The sequence below is a fragment of the Tachypleus tridentatus genome, chromosome 13, assembly GCF_004210375.1.
Source record: "Tachypleus tridentatus isolate NWPU-2018 chromosome 13, ASM421037v1, whole genome shotgun sequence".
In the NCBI taxonomy this organism is placed as follows: domain Eukaryota; kingdom Metazoa; phylum Arthropoda; class Merostomata; order Xiphosura; family Limulidae; genus Tachypleus; species Tachypleus tridentatus.
In genome coordinates, this window is record NC_134837.1 from 216,165,507 (window position 1) to 216,185,810 (window position 20,304).

The window sequence follows — 20,304 nt, forward strand, 5'->3', positions numbered from 1 at the left end:
CCATTCAAATAAGTGATTAAGTCTAACAACGCAAAATGCATATTTTTTCTTTATGTTCATTGGCCTTAAGATTTTGTCCGGCAGTGTCAAAATATTTGTAAAATAAGATCAGCCAGAAGGCGAGTTAATGTTTTATTGTAACTAAAAATTCATAGTTAAATTAAACGATAGAAGGAACCTAATTATAAACAAAACCATAACGATATATAATTCGTTATCTCTTTTACAAAAAGGAAGTGATGAGATTAATCACTTTACATAAAATATCTAAATTTTAGTATCTATATTTCTAGCTCCGTCTTTATACTGACACTATGAATCCTTTACAGTTTAAGTACAGACACCTTACCAGGAAAATAGAGTTGATGTTTTTGAATCTTCAGTTTGATCTTTTCTGGCTTACCGGAAGTTTAACAGTTCGAAGACCAGTTAACTACGATAATAAACTTTATGTTGTAGCCACAAAGTCTTTTGAGGAGGAAACAGTGGTAAGTAATCAGCAGGATCCATTAAACGATGAGAAGTGGACACACCAGCAGATAGTTTTTGTCTTATGGAAGAAAGATCTTCAAGTCTTTTTCAGTCAACATTTTGTATTGCTGCAAGTGCCTAGGACAATTGTCATCTTCTTCGTTGTCGAGAGAATTTTCGCTCTGAAAAAATATACCTTTCTCTTAGTATTAGAAATATGAAATTATCATGTAACTGCACCTGATCTACGATCTTTTAATTCTACACGACCGGTGTAACACACTTCAGAACTGCAAATTTTTCTCCGCCTTGCAACAAATTTACAGTAAAATTATTTAGGCAGGAAATAAAGGATGTTTCGTTAATAACACTAAATCATCTACTTTAAATGTATTTGGGCATCTGTTCCGATCATACGTTTGTTGTTGTCCCCTCTTAGCCTTTTCAACGCTAAATTCTGCCTTCTGTATGATATCTTTTAATTCTAATGATCACTCATCTGCGTTGGGACGTATTTACTAATATACATTTATTTTAATATCGATGTTTGTTTTAGTTAGGTATATATTTAGAAATGTATATAACGTATACTGTTAAATGTGCATTGCGAAAATCCGTCTATATTTAAATTTGTAGATTTCCGAGTGTCAGAATCAACAATATATGTTTCACGAACGCTCTAGCGTATCTCCAAACAATATTTCCAACTGAAATTCCGAGAACCTCGCCTAAAGTTTATAAATCGACGTACCAAGAGAGTTTTATATTACTGATTTGCTACAGTTACTATAATATAAACCTCTGAAGCTATAACTGTGATAAACGTTTACTAATCAGGAAACTACAGATACTTGACTCGGAACGTTAGTAGATTTTGAGCATTACAAACCATTTAACTTCATTGAATTAACTTCGAACGTTAGCATTTCTACGAGAACATTAGATATCTTCGTCAGAGAAGAGTCAGTTTGTAAACAGCCTAGACCAGCCAAGAATAAAGAACGAGGTAAACTACCCATTAAGTGAATTGTACCGATATCAACTTGAAATTCATTCGGTCACCGTGAACTGTCGATAAAATATTCAGCTCTAGAGTGGATAGAAGACATAGTATTGTTTGTAATTTACAAAAAAAAGATTGTATACAAATAATTATTTGTAATAACCATTATTATAAATTCTATTGTTGGTATATTAAAATATATTTGAAGTAAGAAATAAAATTGTGTCAATCTTGTTTGCAAATATTATAAATATGATACATATCGATATTGAATTAATTTATACATTAAGAATAAATTTCCTGCTATTTAAAATCGTAATATGTAACAATAAATCAAAGACTCGTCCTGGATAAATTATAATATGTAACATAATAAATTGGTGGGGCTTATGTCCAAAATATGAATCAGAGGGAAAATTCAATCTAGGTCAAAGTTCAAATCTTAATCTTAGAATTAGAATTTAGAAATCAATGAGAAAAATAACTATAAAAGTATATTATCGAAATAATAGTCAATAAAGATTTGTTATCTGAGGAAGCATTAGGGGAATATTTCAGTGTCCTCTCTAGCCAATCAAAGTTGAGTGATCAAATTAAATTAGAAATCTAGCTGAAACTCAAACAAATCGAGCTTGAAAGAGCCCTTTGTTGAAACTGAGAAAGAGCATGCCCGTATCAAACCCGAGAAAGAACGAGCTTATATCGAAGCCAAAAAAGAAAATGAACAAGAGATTAGCTAAAAAAAATAAAATTTAGACTCAACTTTGATCAACTACGGCAAAACGGTAATTTTAACTTCAATCGATATATTAAAGCACCACCATTTAATGAAAATGAAGTTAATAAGTATTTTCAATGTTTGAAAATGTTGCCCACAACATGGAATGACCACCGAGAAATGGTCACTATTATCACAAAACGTTTTGACTAGTAAAGCCCAAGAAACTTATGCTACTCTTTCTCTAAAAGAATGTACAGATTATGATATAATTAATTCAGCTACCCTCAAAGCATATGAGTTAGTACCTTAGACCTATTGTCAAAAGTTTCAGGGTTATTACAAGCAAGATAGCCTAGCTTATATGGCATTCGCGCACGAAAAAGAGGTTTATTTTGACCGATGGTGTAACTATATGCATATTGGCAACATTTTTGAAAAACTCATTTGTGTTTAGTTGAGGAATTTAAATCTCAAATCTTACTTGGATACCTGTACTTTGAAACCTTCTAACAGTCAGAATAAAACTTCATCAAAACATTCAAGGTCTGTTTGTCATTCCTGTAAAAAAATCTGGTCATGTTATGTTCGATTGTTGGCGTTTGAAAATATATAAAAAAAGAAAACAACACCCAGTGCGTTCATAACCACATATACACGTAGTTCCACCAGATCACCCATCGTTGTTAACTTGGTCATCGCTGATATAGAGGTTTATGTAGTTAGGGAGGAATTTAAACCTTTTGTGTCTGTTGGTTCTGTGTCTTTGACAAATGACACTGCTAATCACGTAACCATACATATTCTACGTGATTCTGGGATGATTTACTCATTGTCGTTAAAAGGTATTCTGCCTTTAGATTCGAGTTCTGCCACTGTTGAGTCTATTATTGCTCAGAGTATTGAGGGTGACTTTGTTAAAGTTCCTCTTTATAACATTTATTTAAAATCAGACCTTGTTTTGGGATCAGTTGTGGTTGGAGTAAAACCTACTATGCCACTTAAGTGTGTATTGTATCTTTATTGTTGGGAAGTGATTACACTGAGGGAAAGGTTGCTGAATCTAAAATGGTTAGCAAGACATTCATTGTTTAATCTAAGGATGATGTTGTTGCTGAGGAGAATTCAAACGCGTTGTGACTTGAGCTCATTCTAAGATATTAAGCCAAAAACAAATGTTGAGCCTTTACCAAAAACTCAATAAGGGAACCAGTATTTGTTGATTATCATGTGTGCATTCACTCGATTCCCTGAAACTATCCCCTTAAGAAACATTTCAGCCAAATAAATTCCTAAGATTTTAATTAATTTCTTTACTTTTGTTGGCTTTTCCAGGGATCACATTTTATGTCTATGGTATTTCAATAGGTTTTTATCAGCTCGATGCTAAATAGATCAAATGTAGTGCATACCATTCCAAATTGCGAGGTGCTCTTGAGAGATGTCATTCTACATTAAAAAGTATGATTTGAACTTGCTGTCTCGATAATAACAAATATTGGAATGAAGGAGGTAATTTATTATTATTATTATTCGCTGTTTGTGAGTCAGTCCAGGAGTCGTTAGGGTTTAGCCCATTAGAGTTGGCGTTCGGCCATTTAGTGCATGGTTCTTTGAAGTTGCTAGAGGAACAATGGTTGAAACATGACTCGAAAGAAATGTACTTATTGAATTACGATTCCATGTTTCGATCCAGACTTTCAGCTGTTTGTGAATTGGTTTGAGAGAAAATGAAGTTATTCCAAGCTAAAATGAAAAATCTTTATGAATGCAAGACTGTGTTATTCAGTATGTTGAAGCCCCATAACATCTGATATGCATCTGAAAATATTTTAGCCATTGAGTGTTCTTTTGATACTGATTACAATCTCTTTGACTCAGACACTCATAAATTTGAACATATTGGAGATGAATGCAACATAATTCTAACACTCTGGTTAATCTTAATTCAAAACTCGATCACTGCCTCCTGAAAAGAAAAATAAACTTGCTAGTTTATTGATTGAATATTAAAGTATATTTCCAACGTTTCTAATCAAACCTACTTCACTCTTGATGATGTAGATATAGTTGGTGTTTTTCCTGTGAATCAACATTCCTATTATGTGATCCAATCAAGGCCAATAAAATGCGTAAATAAATATCCTATGGAGAATGATATTACATAATTTAATAAAAGTGATTGGTCTTCGCCTTGTGTACTGGTTCCTACACACTTATGTGTGTTATGTGATGTTTTTGAGAAGCTTTATAAAGCCAATCTCACTGTAAATTTGACAAAGAGTGACTTTTGTAAATCCAAAGTTGTTTGCATGGGTCATGTAGCAGGTCAGATCCACGTTTTTCCAATTCAAGCCAAAGTTGATTAACTTTGTAATAGTTTGTGTATACTCCTTTAAAAGCATGTTTAAATCCTATGTACGATACTTCTACTTGGCAAATTTTGCTTTTAGAAACTTTTACAGTAAGATTTATTAGATGTAGCTTGTAAAATCCAATTCAAGATCTTTAAAATGTTGTTTAAATATGGATGAAAACACTATAATATCATCAGTATAAGCCTTGAAACACTGAAATGCTCTTACTAAAGCCTTATCCATAAATCTCTGGAAGGTAACAGGCGCATTTTTAAGATCAAAAGGCACCATTTTTAATTGATAATATTCATTATCAGTTATGAAGTCAGTTTTATCTTAACGGCTATTTACCAATATCCACTTGATATGTCTAATCTACTGATACAGTTTGCTCTTGACAAAGTATTCAAAAATCACTTATATGAGCAATTAATATAGATTTAACTTCCTGTAGCTAACGCAAAATGTAAAATAATTTGTTGTCTTATTGACAATAACTATTGGGCTCAAGAAGAAATGGAGAGTTAAAGTTACCCTTCACGGAACATTTAATTCATTTGGTTATGTAACACTTGTAATTAAGTGGTAGAATAAGGACAAGGTTTACTAAACACTGGATTTTTTTAGTGGTTATAATACCGTACTGAAACACATCTGTGAGGCCAGGTTTATTGTTAAAACATCAGTACATTTCAACACAAATTGCTATAATGGTTTTCAGTCTTTACTCTTTATATGTGAACATTGTCCTTTTTCGATCAATATTTTTTCAGCCTTGAAGTCATGCCTAACAGATAGCACATTTAATTCAAGCTAATCCACCCAGTGGCTCAGTGGTATGTCTGCGGACTTACAGTGCTAAAAAACGGGTTTCGATACCCGTGGTGGGCAGAGCACACATAGCCCATTGTCTAGCTTTTTGCTTAATTCAAAGTAACAACAACAATTCAAGATAATTGATGAAAAAAGTTTAGCATTACTTCGTTTTGTTGAATAACGCCTAATTCAATAAAACAAGATACAGTCAAACCGTTGACGACAACAAAATATTGGTCCACAATGTTATTCCTTACTTTCTTGCTTCACAATATTCTATCGGTTGACTATTCGTTATTCCATTTTCAAAACACATGATATCCTTACTCGAAGACTTTATCTGAGGTGTTGGTTATTTCTTTTGACTTACTTACATATATTTTCATTTATTACTGGATAATCCGACCCATTATCTACACGACACACTACTTTCACATTACTCCTTTGTAATGTTAGGTGACAAATCTTTATTAGTTTTTAACTCCTTAATAGAAGACTTTACTGTCAAGGGTCTCAAACCCTCCTGTGATCCCTGATCTCATTTTTCAACCGTTCTCCTTCATTTCTTTGTTTCCTGTTTATATATTTTATATCCATGAGACAACACAGACAACAATATAGAATAACACAGATTTACTACGATGCTCGTTACACATTTCACAATTAATAGTTTCTTATTTATTTATCCGCGAAGCTTTTATTGGTTTGTAAAATTCAGCACATCAATAACAGATAAAACAAAGTGACAATTAAAGTATTCTTGAAAAAAAACACACAAAAACAACTTTCAGTTGTGGTATGACACATTTCACAATTTTTCTTTCTGTAGCTTCAGGATTTCCAAATAAACGTCTCAACTGCCTCTTATTCATTAGAAATACTAAAGAGTTGCTTTGCCAGTTCTATAATATATAGCACCGCTGGATAAAAATTAGTCAAGTTTTCTCTAAATTTTTTTCAGTGTTCAAATGCCAGTTTTATTCACTATGTTACGTCACGAGAGTACATCTCATATGATCAATAATTTACATAATATTTTGCTACATTAATAATGTCTGTGCATCACCGCAATGTAAATATCACCGGCTAGAAGGTCATTTAACGTTTTAATGTAATTAAAATTCACAGTTAAACTAAATCATAAAAGGAGTAATAAATTAACGATAAACAAAACTATAACTAAAAGAAAAATCACTATTTCAGAAAATCAAAAATCCAAATGAACACATATTCTAAAGACGGCTGGTATGGGTATTACACTATTTATTATAATAAAGTCAGGGTCGTAGCCAGAACTGACCATTGGGTTTGTTTGTTTCTTTTAGTTTGAGTGCTTGATGCAAGCGACGCAGGCGCGAAGCCATGCTAGGGAAGTCGGGGATGACCCCCGGGAAATTTTTAATATAAACATAAAAAAAAGCCTGAATTATGCATTTTGAGACCAAATTTTTGGCAAATTTCAGAATGGCACACTGAGGTGTTTGTCTTATTTTTTTAATCATAAATAAATATATAGGCCTATAAATATAATATATAACTTAAAGTTATCAGGCCCAGCAAAGTAGGCCTACACTCCTGTCATCAAAATATAAAATATAGAGTCACTCAGGAGAGTGCAAAATATATGTATAGTGTCTATAATCTGTATTCAAATATCGTGGACACTGTATGTTCAGATTCCCTGAATTTCAAGAATTAACTTCACAAATAAACAGTGGGTGGCACCGTGGCAAGCTGGCATCACTGTAGCACTGTCCTAGTACTATTGGCGCCATCTATAGTGAATCATTCACTATAGATGGCGCTAATGGCACTATGAATGTGACGTTGACAAACAGAAGTTGCGATAAACAATCATTCACTATGTCAAGCCTGAAAAAGCAAAAGACACTGCATGGGTTCTTTAAACCCATTCATGAGGCTGAACCTGATCAATCTGCTGCAGCCAATCAGGTTGAATCAGAATTGTCAACTGAACTGTCAAAGTCACCACCGTGGTCTTCTACCAGTGCTGTCACTACCACCTCAGGTTCAGTCTGGGACATTGGAAATTACATTTCTGATGATGTCAGCATTGGTAAACAGGTAAGACGACTCCTCATTATATTAATTTTGTATTAAAAATCATGCAAACACTCTGCATCTTTGGCGTTCACAGAGGAGATGGCTACTCTACAGTCAACATCCAAAGGCTGCTTTCTGCAAGTACTGCTGTCTTTTTCTCCTGATGGTGCTGGTGTTGGAAGCCAGAAATTGGGACAACTAGTGAAATTTCCATACACAAACTAGAAGAAGGCTGTTGAAGACTTCAAGGCACATAATTTGAAATAGTACCACCAAGACAGCAAAGGAAAAGCTAACAATTTTCTACAGGTCGTAAACACAAGTTCATTTATATGCACTTGCAGCTTGATGCAACTTACAAGCAAGAAATTGAACAGAACCGGCTATATTTAATGCCTATTATTGATACTGTATTGCTGTGTGGGAGACAGGGTTTAGCTTTGATGGGAAAATATGATACTGGTCCAATGTTTGTTGATGAAACTGATGAGGAGCCCATCAATAATGATGGGAATTTTCGGGAAATTTTGCGCTACAGGGCAAAGGGTGATGTCAAGCTTTCAGCAAGCCTTAAGAGTACAAAGAGGAATGCAACGTATCTGAGTTCTCAAATTCAAAATGAAATCATCAGTCACTGTAATACTCATGTTCTTGATGCTTTGGTCAACAGGGTTAATGCTGCAAAATATTTCTCAATATTAGCTGATGAAACAACAGATATTTCAGGCATTAAACAGTTTTTGCTGTGTGTTAGATATTTGCATGCCAATGACAATTCTGTTGCAATGATAGAAGATTTTTTGCAATTTATACCTGTTTATGATGTGACAGGCAGAAACTTGGCTGATGTTATTATAACCAATCTGACAAAATATGGTATTGATATGGCTTACCTGCGAGAACAAGGGTACGATGGTGCTACCTCTATGAGTGGGAAATTTAATGGTGTCCAAAGACACATAACTGATAAATTCTCACTTGCACCCTATGTACACTGCAGTGCCCATTCCCTAAACTTGGCAATTTCTGATGCTTGTAAAGAAGTGTCTGTGCGAAATTGCATGGGAGTAATTTCTAGCATTGAAAGCTTTCTCAATACACCCAAACGAAAACACGTTTTGGTTCTTTCGGTGGAGAATAAAGCACTTGAATCGAAGAAAAAAGATTGAAAGGTCTCTTCCCCACCCGGTGGGTTGAAAGGCATGACTCAGTCATTATCTTTTTAGAATTAATCCATACAGTTGCAGATGCCCTTGAGACCATATCGGATTGGCAAGACAGAAATTCTGCCACGCAAGCCAATCAATTGTTGTGTTCTATAACACAGCCAGAATTCATCATCACTCTACTTACCATTGCTAAATTGTTTTCCTTTCGTTTACCTCTATGCAACTTACTCCAGCAACAGAACATTGATTTAGGTGCTGCGATGCATCACGCAGAAATAGTGGAAGATTTAATCTGTTCACTCAGAAAAATTACTGTGAATGAATTTAACAACATTTTTGTGAGGCTCAAACTCTGTGTAGTGAGCTTCAAATTGACATCATAATGCCAAGGCAGGCTAAAAGACAGATGTACCGTGCTAACCCACAAACCACTAGCCCTGAGGAGTACTTTTGTATTGTTGTATTTGTACCATTTGTTGATCATTTTCTTTCACAAATATGTGACCGTCTGTCCAGTCACAAAACTCTCCTTACAAACTTCATGTGTCTACTACCATCAGGATCTACCACAGAACGGTCAGAACCTACAGCACAACAATGTGACCAAATTAAAGAGTTGGTCAATATATACAAGACTGACATTGATAGCGCTTCACCAGCTGCAGTAAGTGAACTTTTGGTTTCGTACAAATCACTTGTGAACAACAGACCAAAAAATGTCATAGATGCATATGCAATGTGCAATGCAGAAATGTTCCCAGTCATTTTTAGACTGTTGAAAGTATTTGCCACGCTGCCTGTGTCAGCGAGCTCAGTGGAGCGTTCGTTTTCAACTCTCAGAAGACTCAAAACGTATTTGAGAAATACCACCACTGAAGATCGATTGACTGGCCTGGCCTCATTATACATTCACCGTGATATTAAAGTTAAACCAAACTGTGTTGTAGATGTTCTGGCAAGAACGAACAGGCGTTTGAGTTTTTCATAGATATTCGATTGTATTTCTCTGGTTCTGACAAAACTTGCTGTATTAAAAGAGTGTTCAATCAGAAATTTTCATTTGACCATTTGTTGTGTGTGAAATTATCTGTCATGCAATCACGGATCTTTATGAAACTTCACAGGTGACAAATGAACTTGTCTAAAAAGTTTGGGTCCATGTGGGGTGGGGTTTACCCTAACCCTCCCTTGGCTACGCCCCTGAATAAAGTACAAAAAAACGTTTTGACCTTCTTAGTTCATCTTCAGGTTAAAAAAGAGAGTTTGCAACTGACCGTATGTAGGGCACATGTCTTAGGGACAAGAGTGTAAACGAGTACAAGATTATAGAGGGCGATGTCAGGTTATTAATTAATACAAGTATGAAGATGTTGTTTTCTATTGATTTAATTTCTTGTATAAGTAAGGCTTCTTTGATTTTGCGTTAGTTTGTATTTGTTTTCCTACATAGTATGTTGGTGTTATCTATCGAGGTCAAAACGTTGTTCTATACTTTATTTTAAAGTGCTTACACCCATACCAGCCGTCTTTAAAACACATTTTAACTCCTAGTGAGTGTTTCGTCATCAAGCTTGAAATCAACATACATTCCCAGGTGTACGACTTGCCTTGAGCTGCTCAGGTTAAGCATCCAAGTGTCACATTTTCTAAAATGTTGACCATGTTTGTGGTTGACTGGCAGTGTTGTAATTATGGATACTGAAGTTTGCTTCACCACTTATTTCTTCCAGAAAGCTGACACACAACAGGAATGTTTTACACATACACACTGGAAAGACATAATGGAATCACAATTATTACAGAATTTTTAATTTTCAAGTTATATCACGACCGGGTTTCGATACCTCTGATGTTCAGAGCAAGATAGCCCATCGAGTAGCTTTGCGCTTAACTACAAGCAAACAAAACGTCATGAACAAATAACACTGAGAGCCTTACTTGTACGATACATTTCTTCGATCATCTCCAGACCTTAAACTGTGTTGATGAAGAATCTGTAAACCATCTTGGGTTTTTATTCTTCTTCACCCTACATCATTATTTTAAACTATGTTGATGAAGAATCTGTAAACCATCTTGGGTTTTTATTCTTCTTCACCCTACATCATTATTTTTCCTTCACGCGTGTAACTTATGCTAAATTAAGACTAAAATTAAAGCCGATTACAGCCAACATTCTCATTCGTAAAGTGATGACTATGGTTACGAAAGAGAATAGTCTGATCCGACAGTCATTACGATAAAGTTGTTCATATTTTCTGTTACTTCATTATGCAAAAATAATATAAACGATAACATAAAGCTGATTGATGACATACAGACCAAAAGTTCTAAATTTCTAGCCATACCTGAAAATCAGTATGTGTGTTCCTGAGAAATATGAGCGAAGGAACTGAATTCCTGCTCAACTCTTTAACTATCAAGTTTAATGTTGCGGGTCCAATCAACTTTTCTGCTTTTGACCTGCTTAATTGGTAGCTATAAGACATGAGTGAATTTAAGGAAAGCTGAACAAGAAAAATGGGACAATATGAACATAGCTGTTCTTTAAAGAAGCCTAGGCCAATGAAACCATAACTATAAGGTTTAGGTACCTGGGGAAGCAGATGGAACATAGTCACTTAGAGAAATATTGTCTTCAATATGCTGAATTAAATAATGATTTTTCCCAAATTTTAATTACATTCAGTATAAAAGGCAAGTTTTCTGGTAATATTTATTTGGTATATGTTAACATTGTTTATATATTTCATTGGAAACTGTTACTTTAAAATGATTTGAATTTTCTTTTTATATGTGGTATTAAGAAATAAATAAACGTCAACTCATTATCAGACATTGTTTACTCGGATATTTAATTTTAGTGGAAGGTAGGGTAAGACGGCCACTTTAATTATGAAAGCGATTTTCAGTTATTAAGAGAAATGTCACAAAAAGCAAAATATTTTTAAAGAATTCTTTGTTATTATAATTGTTATTTCTGTTTAAAACAAAGATTAGAAATAGTTTCTTGAGATATTAAAACAAATCACTTCTTATCATTTGGGACCGTTTTGTCGCAAAATTGGTAAAATGGATCCCCAATTTGGGCTAAAACTCATAACAAGTACATTTAAATAATTTAAATGGGACTCTGGAAGGACATATACTGTATGTATTATCTAGCTATGGCAATGGCACAAAATAACGCAAATATGAAGCATTAAAAAATATATGACTTATCCCATATTGTTCACTGTAAAGCATTCACATCTTTAAAAATGAGTGATCTTGAACTGTGTTTCTTTTATAGTTCTAGTTCTGCTAGTGAACTGCTTTTCATCCGATAAGCAGCTCAAAATTAAAAATGATTATACCTGAAGTATAAAGATGTCTACCTAGCCCACGTTCACGCACGATGCTAAGTATTCAGTTGTAACATTTTAATTTCATTCCAGACAGCAGCTTCGAGTCTTTGTCTTACAGACATTTCTTCACAGTTTCCTTTGATCAATTCACAGCTTGATCAAGTACTCCGAAACAACTAACTACTGTTTCAAATAGTTTTAAAAGTTGTGGTTACGTATGCGCCTTAAAGGTCTACATAAAAGATAACATATATATGCATGAATCTTCAGAAATAATAAACTATACTTTGATTTACTTTGAAAGCAAAATATATCTTTTTCTTCACTATGTAATACATTTTTCTTTACGTTGTATACAATGTAAATTATCTTAGAGACGTCCGTTTTCTTACAATACAAGACATTGTATGCAAGCCTCAGCTGTTGTATCGAACTGTATTGAAAATCCATTTTACTTCATCTCCGCAAAATACATTAAAATTGACATTATTCAGTATATTTCTATGCGAACTATTTGATAAAGTACTTAAGTTTGTCATCGAATTTTGACCTTTAAAAAACAGCATAAAAATGAAGTTGTTAATACAATCATAAATTAACTATTCAATCAAATATCATCTCGTCACCAGAGGCGTTCTTAACTTTGAATTATTATTGCCCAAAGATATAAGTTCTATTTGCGATTTTAATTCACTTCACAATAGGACTGGCATGGCCAGTTGATTAAAGCACTCGACACGTAATATGAGAGTTGAGGGTTCGAGTCTCCTTTGCACCAAACATGCTCGCCCTTTCAGCCATGAGGGCATTATAATGTTACGGTCAATCCTTCTATTCGTTGGTAAAAGAGTAGCCCAAGAGTTGGTGGTGGGTGATGATAACTAGCTGACTTCCCTCTAGTCTTACACTGCTAAATTGGGAACAGTTAGCGCAGATAACCCTCGTGTATTTTTACGAGAACTTCAAAACAAACCACTTCACAATGTGCACGTGTGTGTGAGTATTTATGGAGGTTTTTAATGGTGTAATTCTCTGCCGTAAATATACTGTGTTTTCTTTTCTTGCATTTAGTTGTATTATTACAACACTCGGTGGGCGTAGTCAAAACAACTTTTGTTTTTTAGAAGTTATTTTTCCTTTATAGTTAGTTCTACAGTCGTATAAATACAGTAATATTTTTGTATATTTCATTCGGAGTAAATAGTAGGTTACCAGAGTTCGTTTGTAGAAAAATATGTTAAATATTTTTTTTACTTTGTTTCATACAAATCTTTTACAGTATTTTCGATATACCTAAAACCGATAAGTAAATTAGCGGCGTGAACACTTCGTGTCTGTATCTATATAAATAATTAAATTTCTAAATTTCGCACACAGACACTTCCTGAACAAAAAAGAACGTCCATTACCAGCACGGTTTTATTTATTGTTCATATACTATGGATAAGAATCTGGGAGTGAATCAGATTTCCGGAAAATAAAGAAACATTTCGGTAACGAAAACAGTAACAACACGTGGAATTACGATCAATACTGGCACTTCTGGTTGAAGAAGTGTTTCAAACACGCAAAGATATTGATAGTCGGAAAGACTGCTAAAACCAAAAGAATGATAGACAATGAGATAATTTTGTGGTTAAAAACACACCGATAAATAGATAGATGGACGAGCACTTAAACAGACAACCAGGCAGACAAACGGGCAGGCAGAAAGACAGATGACTGATAAATTAATTATTTCATTCATAAATTAATATCAAGGATGGAAACATAAACAAATTACAGAACTTTGTTGTAAGGAACAAATTAAACCAAAGTAACTCTTTCAGTCTCTGTAACTATCGCTCTCTTTTAAAATGTAATCCAGTTGTGTATTTGTAACCAGTTTAAATCTGTTGTTATTATAGCTCAGAAAAAGTCTAAGAGAATAAAATATTTAGAAACAAAAACCCTCTGTTAACATGTTGTTGTTTTTTTCCGTTTAAGTCCTCGCAAATCTACACGAAGACTATCTAATCTAGCCATTCACAATTTTAAACTGACAGACTAGAGAAAACACAGTTAATCAACGCCATCTATCAAAACTTTTTGGATACTCTTATTATGTTGAATGGTGGAATTTGATCGTTACACTTATAATACACCTACAGCCCCGAAGTAAAAACTTCACTGTTTTGGCAGTAACAGGAAACGAACGTTAACTCTACAGTCCTACATGCTAATTACTAGGTTTTTTTATGCCAATTTTATTTTGTTTCTTTTTTAATTTCGCGCAAAGCTACACTAGAGCTATCTGCGCTAGCCATCCCTAATTTAGCTTTGTAAGATAAGAGGCATGGCAACTAGTCATCACCACCCACTACCAACTCTTGGGCTACTCTTTTACCAACGAATAGTGGGATTCACCATCACATAATAACACTGGAAAATATATCCTAAATATATGTACGTGTATAGCCTTAAAATTACGAAATATAACTGTAAAAACTGCTCTAATTAAATTTCGTGTGAACTTCTGATAACTGGCGTGTGTAAACGTATGCTAGAGGTATAAACCATTTCAGATAATCCTACATTGTACGTATTTTACTATTATCTTTGCACTTTAATATAAAAAAGGAGAAGCCGAGACATGCAGACTCTAGACGAAATGTTCGTTTTATTATCCAACTAAAGCCCCTGCAACCAATAATAAGAGTCCACCAAAATCCTCTTTATCCCCATTAGAATACCATAAACGAAACTTTTAAAATCTAATCGCATATATTATCTTGTGAGAGCCGTTACAAGCTAGAAATACTCATTTTCATGTAAACTTGTTGATCCATTTTTGAAAAACTTCCATAACCATTTGTTCTTCCATTAGAATGTTCTATATGAGACTTTCGACAATTCAAAGGTAGCTATTATTATTATAATATGTACATTCCCTTACTTGTCGCGAGTTCCCATATTCATTGGTCTATTCCTGGGAGACTCCAAGCTCTTTTGACCCCATCTTGGTACTCAATTTTGCAAAATTCCAAAAATAGGAAATGAAATTGATGTTTTAAATGGATATTTACATGTTGATACGTATTTTAAAGTAAAACTGTTTAATCAGACCTGAGTACTTCTCTCCAGTAGTTTCTGACGTTTCGTTTGTCTTTTGAAATATTACTACTTCTCTATATTGTGTTGAAAGTAGAAAATCTACTTCCAATACTCCAAGTAATTTATTCAAAATGGTGAAAGGAGCTTAAACATCAGGTAAATGTAAATACAATGAAATATAAATTACTATACTGACAGTATCTGAGAGACAGAAAGTACACTGTATTCTTAGTTTAATCGAATTCAACAGCAAAAGAACCACAAAATTTCTTTGAGTAGTTTTAAGTTTTGGGAATATTAAAATGGATATTAAAGCTAGGTCTCGAAACAATACAGATTATTATATTTTAGTCCAACGAATGAAGTAAAAAGGAGGGTACCATCAAACTAGAAATGCAATGTTCCAAAACGGTTTCGTATTATCTTCATTACCAATTCTTATTGCACAGATTAATGTTTATTGCAAATATTTATTTCTTTATGGAATACTTTAGGCTATCCTTTCTTACTTTTTTTATAAAAGTACTGTTTTTCGTTCGAAAAAAATTGGAAACAATTGACAGTTTTGGATTTTAAAGTACACTTCTTGATGTTAATTATTTGTAAATGTCGGTCAAGCCAAAGAAACGTCCTGTCCTTATATGTTAAAACACTGCGTGTTATACATACATGTCTTTGTTAGAACAAATAAACTCTTTTGTGTTTTGTAAAGGTGGCTAATAATGTTAAATTAACATAATCCTGGTTCTTCCCATATATAGAGCCTTCATCGTTACAACAAACATTCTTCACTTATTACTGTTTTAATTTGTAGTTCTTTTACTGACCATTCATAAATTGCAATAAATTAAAGCACCTCTTTAAATATAAGGTTCATAGACACATAATAAAAAAGAAATTGTCAATATCTCCCATCTATCAGTTACCCACTAAATCAACGTCTTTAAATACAAAGTTCATACACACATATTAAAAAAGGAACATGTCAGTATCTCCCATCTATCAGTTATCCACTAAATCAACCTCTTTAAATATTTGGATCATACACACTTAGTAAAAAAAATAAATTGTCAGTATCTCTCATTTATCAGTTATAAACTAAATCAATTTCTTTAAATATGAGGTTCACACACATGTGAGAAAGGAACTTGTCAGTATCTTTCACATATCAGTTATCCACTAAATCAACTTCTTTAAATATAAGGTTTATACACATTTAGAAAAAAAAGAAACTTGTCAGTATCTCCCATCTATAAGTGATCCACTAAATCAATCTCTTTAAATATAAGGTTCATACACTCTTAATCAAAAAGGAACTTGTTAATATCTCCCATCTATCAGTTACCCACTAAATCAACCTCTTTAAATATAAGTTTCATACACACATATTAAAAAAGGAACATGTCAGTATCTCCCATCTATCAGTTATCCACTAAATTAACCTCTTTAAATTTGGATCATACACACTTAGTAAAAAAAAGAAATTGTCAGTATCTCTCATTTTTCAGTTATAAACTAAATCAATTTCTTTAAATATGAGGTTCACACACATGTGAGAAAGGAACTTGTCAGTATCTTTCACATATCAGTTATCCACTAAATCAACTTCTTTAAATATAAGGTTTCTACACATTTAGTAAAAAAAGAAATTTGTCAGTATCTCCCATCTATAAGTGATCCACCAAATCAATCTCTTTAAATATAAGGTTCATACACTCTTAATAAAAAAGAAACTTGTTAATATCTCCCATCTATCAGTTATCCACTAAATCAACTTCTTTAAATATAAGTTTCATACACACATATTAAAAAAGGAACATGTCAGTATCTCCCATCTATCAGTTATCCAATAAATCAACCTCTTTAAATATAAGGTTCATACACACTTAGTAAAAAAGGTAACTTGTCAGTATCTCCCATCTATCACGTATTCACCAAATAAACCTCTTTAAATATAAAGTTCATACTTACATAGTAAAAAAGGAAGTTGTCAGTATCTCCCATGTATCAGTTATCCACTCAATCAACCTATTTAAAGATAAGGTTCATACACAGTTAATGAAAAAGGAAGTTGTCAGTATCTCCCATCTATAAGTTATCCACTAAACCAACCTCTTTAAATATAAGTTTCATACACACATAGTAAAAAAGGAACTTACCAGTATCTCCCATCTATCAGTTATCCACTAAAGCAACCTCTTTAAATATAAGTTTCATACACACATAGTAAAAAAGGAACTTACCAGTATCTCCCATCTATCAGTTATCCACTAAACCAACCTCTTTAAATATAAGTTTCATACAGACATAGTAAAAAAGGAACTTGCCAGTATCTCCCATCTATAAGTTATCCACTAAACCAACCTCTTTAAATATAAGTTTCATACAGACATAGTAAAAAAGGAACTTGCCAGTATCTCCCATCTATAAGTTATCCACTAAACCAACCTCTTTAAATATAAGTTTCATACACACTTAGTAAAAAAGAACTTGTAAGCATCTCCATCTCTCAGTTATACACTAAATCAACCTTTTTATATATGAGGTTCATACACACTTAGTAGAAAAGATATCTTGTCAGTATCTTCCATCTATCAGTTATCCACTAAATCAACCTCTTTAAATATAAAGTTCATACACACTTAATAAAAAAGTAACTTGTCAGTATCTCCCATCTATCAGTTATCCACTAAATCAATCTCTTTAAATATAAGGTTCATACACACTTAATAAAAAAGAAACTTGTCAGTATCTCCCGTCTATCAGTTGTCCACTAAATCAACCTCTTTAAATATAAGGTTCATACACACATAGTAAAAAAGTTAACTTGTCAGTATTTCCCATCTATCAGTTATCCACTAAATCAACCTGATTTACCACAAAGTTCAGTGCAGCTATACACTGAATGAATTTGATTTACCATAATGTATGGTTCAGCTATTCAATAAATCAATCTATTTTACAATAATGTACATTTCAACTATCCACTGAATGAATTTGATTTATTATGGTGTCCAATTCACTATCTACTGAACCAACGTGATTTATCATAATGTCCAGTTTAGCTGCTCCTCAGTGGCTCAACGGTATGTCTGTGTACTTACAAGTCTATAAACCGGATTTCGATACCCGTGATGGGCAGAGATAGCTCGTTGTGTAGCTTTGTGCCTAACTTCAAAAACCAACCAAATAAAACCAATTCAGCTATCAAATGACAACTTCTTTTACCATAATATCGGTTATTCTTTTTTTGCGTTTCCTAAGAATAACTTTAAACAAAAATGTTTTGTTTGTTTGTATGTTGTTAAACACAAAGTTATCGAAACCAGATTTTAGCGTTATAAACCTAAAAGCTTACAACTGGGTCACCAGAGATAAAACAAAAAGGTAATTAACGTTTAAAGTAAATAAATTATCCCTGAAATGAAAATAAAAATATTTCAAGCCACAACTGAGACTGGAGCATCTTAATATAAAGACTGAATTTTCATGAGCTTATTAAACTTTTTTGGACAATAAATAATTTTCTGAGATTATTGTTGTCTATTTTTTAGTCTAACACGGAGAATGATATTCCAGGTTTTAGCGTTGCAAGTCCGTAAACTTATGGCTGACACGCAAGGATGATAATGTTCTGAAGAAAAGAGTAAAACGAAAAACTATACACTTTGAAGAATTGAGAGTTTAAAAAAACATAATTTAAACCTTCGAAAAATTTAAGGAAGAAGAAAAAAATATTTTAAAAGTGTTAGATAAATGATAGATATTTTTTGTATTTTTTTCCATTAAAACACAAACAAACTCTTAATTAGTTATTCTTCTAAACTTAACAAAAGAGGGAAAAATTCATTAATCTACTAGTGATTTGTTTGTTTTGTTTTTTTGGAATTTCGCACAAAGCAGTGCGAAACCGTAACATTATACACCCCCACGGCTGGGAGGGCGAGTATGTTTAGCGCGACGCGGGCTCGAACCCGCGACCCTCGGATTACGCCTTACGCGCTTGGCCATGCCGGGCCGTTCTATTACTGAAACGATGAAACATATTTTCTCTTTTAATTAACGTTATTGTATACAAAGCATCAAGATATTAAAACAAAGAAAAAAAATTTAACCCATAGAAATATTTTTGATAAATCTAAGCCCTTGTAATTTATAGTCAATATTTATAGATTTAAACCAATACCGATAATGTGGTGATTTCTGTTTTTTTGTTTGCATATTTCAGAATTTACACGTAAAACTACAAAAATAAAGTACGAGCATACCCGTCCCTAATTTTAAGCTGATAGTGTGTGTGTGTGTGTTTTCGTATAGCAAAGCCACATCGGACTATCTGCTGAGCCCACCGAGGGGAATCGAGTCCCTGATTTTAGCATTGTAAACCCGTAGACATGCTGCTGTACTAGCGGGGGGCGAGTTGATAGCCAACTGAGCCCATTGCACTCTTGATCACTTGTGTAACCGAATAATGGGACTTGACTACCATTCTTATAACACACTCACGGCTCTAAAGTCTGAATCACGAATTTGTGCTAACAGGATGCAAACAAAGAATTTTTATATTGTTTTCTTAATTTATTAAGATTAGGTAAAGAGAAATAGACCTTAGGTCAGGTTATTTTGTAAGTAGATAAAGTATCTCGTACCTTTCAGATATATGTTATCAACATTATTACAGCTGGATTTATTTCTTAACAGAAAAAAATTTGTTCATGATTTTAACGTATCTCTGTCTCGTATTGTAAAGCATATGCTACTCTTGTTGATTGCGTTTATGTTGTTTGGTTTGTTTCGAATTTCGCGCAAGGTCACTTGACATTCAGTTTGGAAACGTTCGCTACTCCATTGTTAATTCACAAATATCTGTAATTTGAAGAAATGAACAGAAGTTATAATTGTGGATATTATTCGAATAAAGTGTTCTTTTTAAAATTTACCATTGGAATTCTTTAATTAGTGAACTCTTTTAAAATGTTTTAGTGTTGATTATTGAAAGTTTCTTTATTTGATATGTTTTTATATCAAATTACTTGATAGCTAACATAACCATTATTATATTTTTATGAAAGGTCTAGAAACAATCATCGACTAATGTCATCCTTTGGCCTAAGAGATCACGTTTATTGGATCAAGTTTTTTGGTCGCAGAGCTTATCCATTCTGGTTTCAATATCACAATAATCAAAAGGACAAAGTATTTATTTTCAGTGCAATCAAGCTTGGAAATAGCAGCACAAGATGACAAAATGCAACTTTTTGAATGT

The 20,304-nt window shown here is 33.2% G+C and overlaps 1 long non-coding RNA gene across 1 annotated transcript in view; it reads right to left on the reverse strand.

Annotated features, from left to right (window-relative positions):
• Window positions 1-539: 539 nt before the first annotated feature.
• The window catches only part of LOC143240722 (uncharacterized), a 100,126-nt gene continuing 80,361 nt past the window's right edge, over window positions 540-20,304 (reverse strand). The window contains exon 4 of the long non-coding RNA XR_013021898.1: window positions 540-653. This is a non-coding gene — a long non-coding RNA (uncharacterized LOC143240722). The remainder of the gene's footprint in view (window positions 654-20,304) is intronic.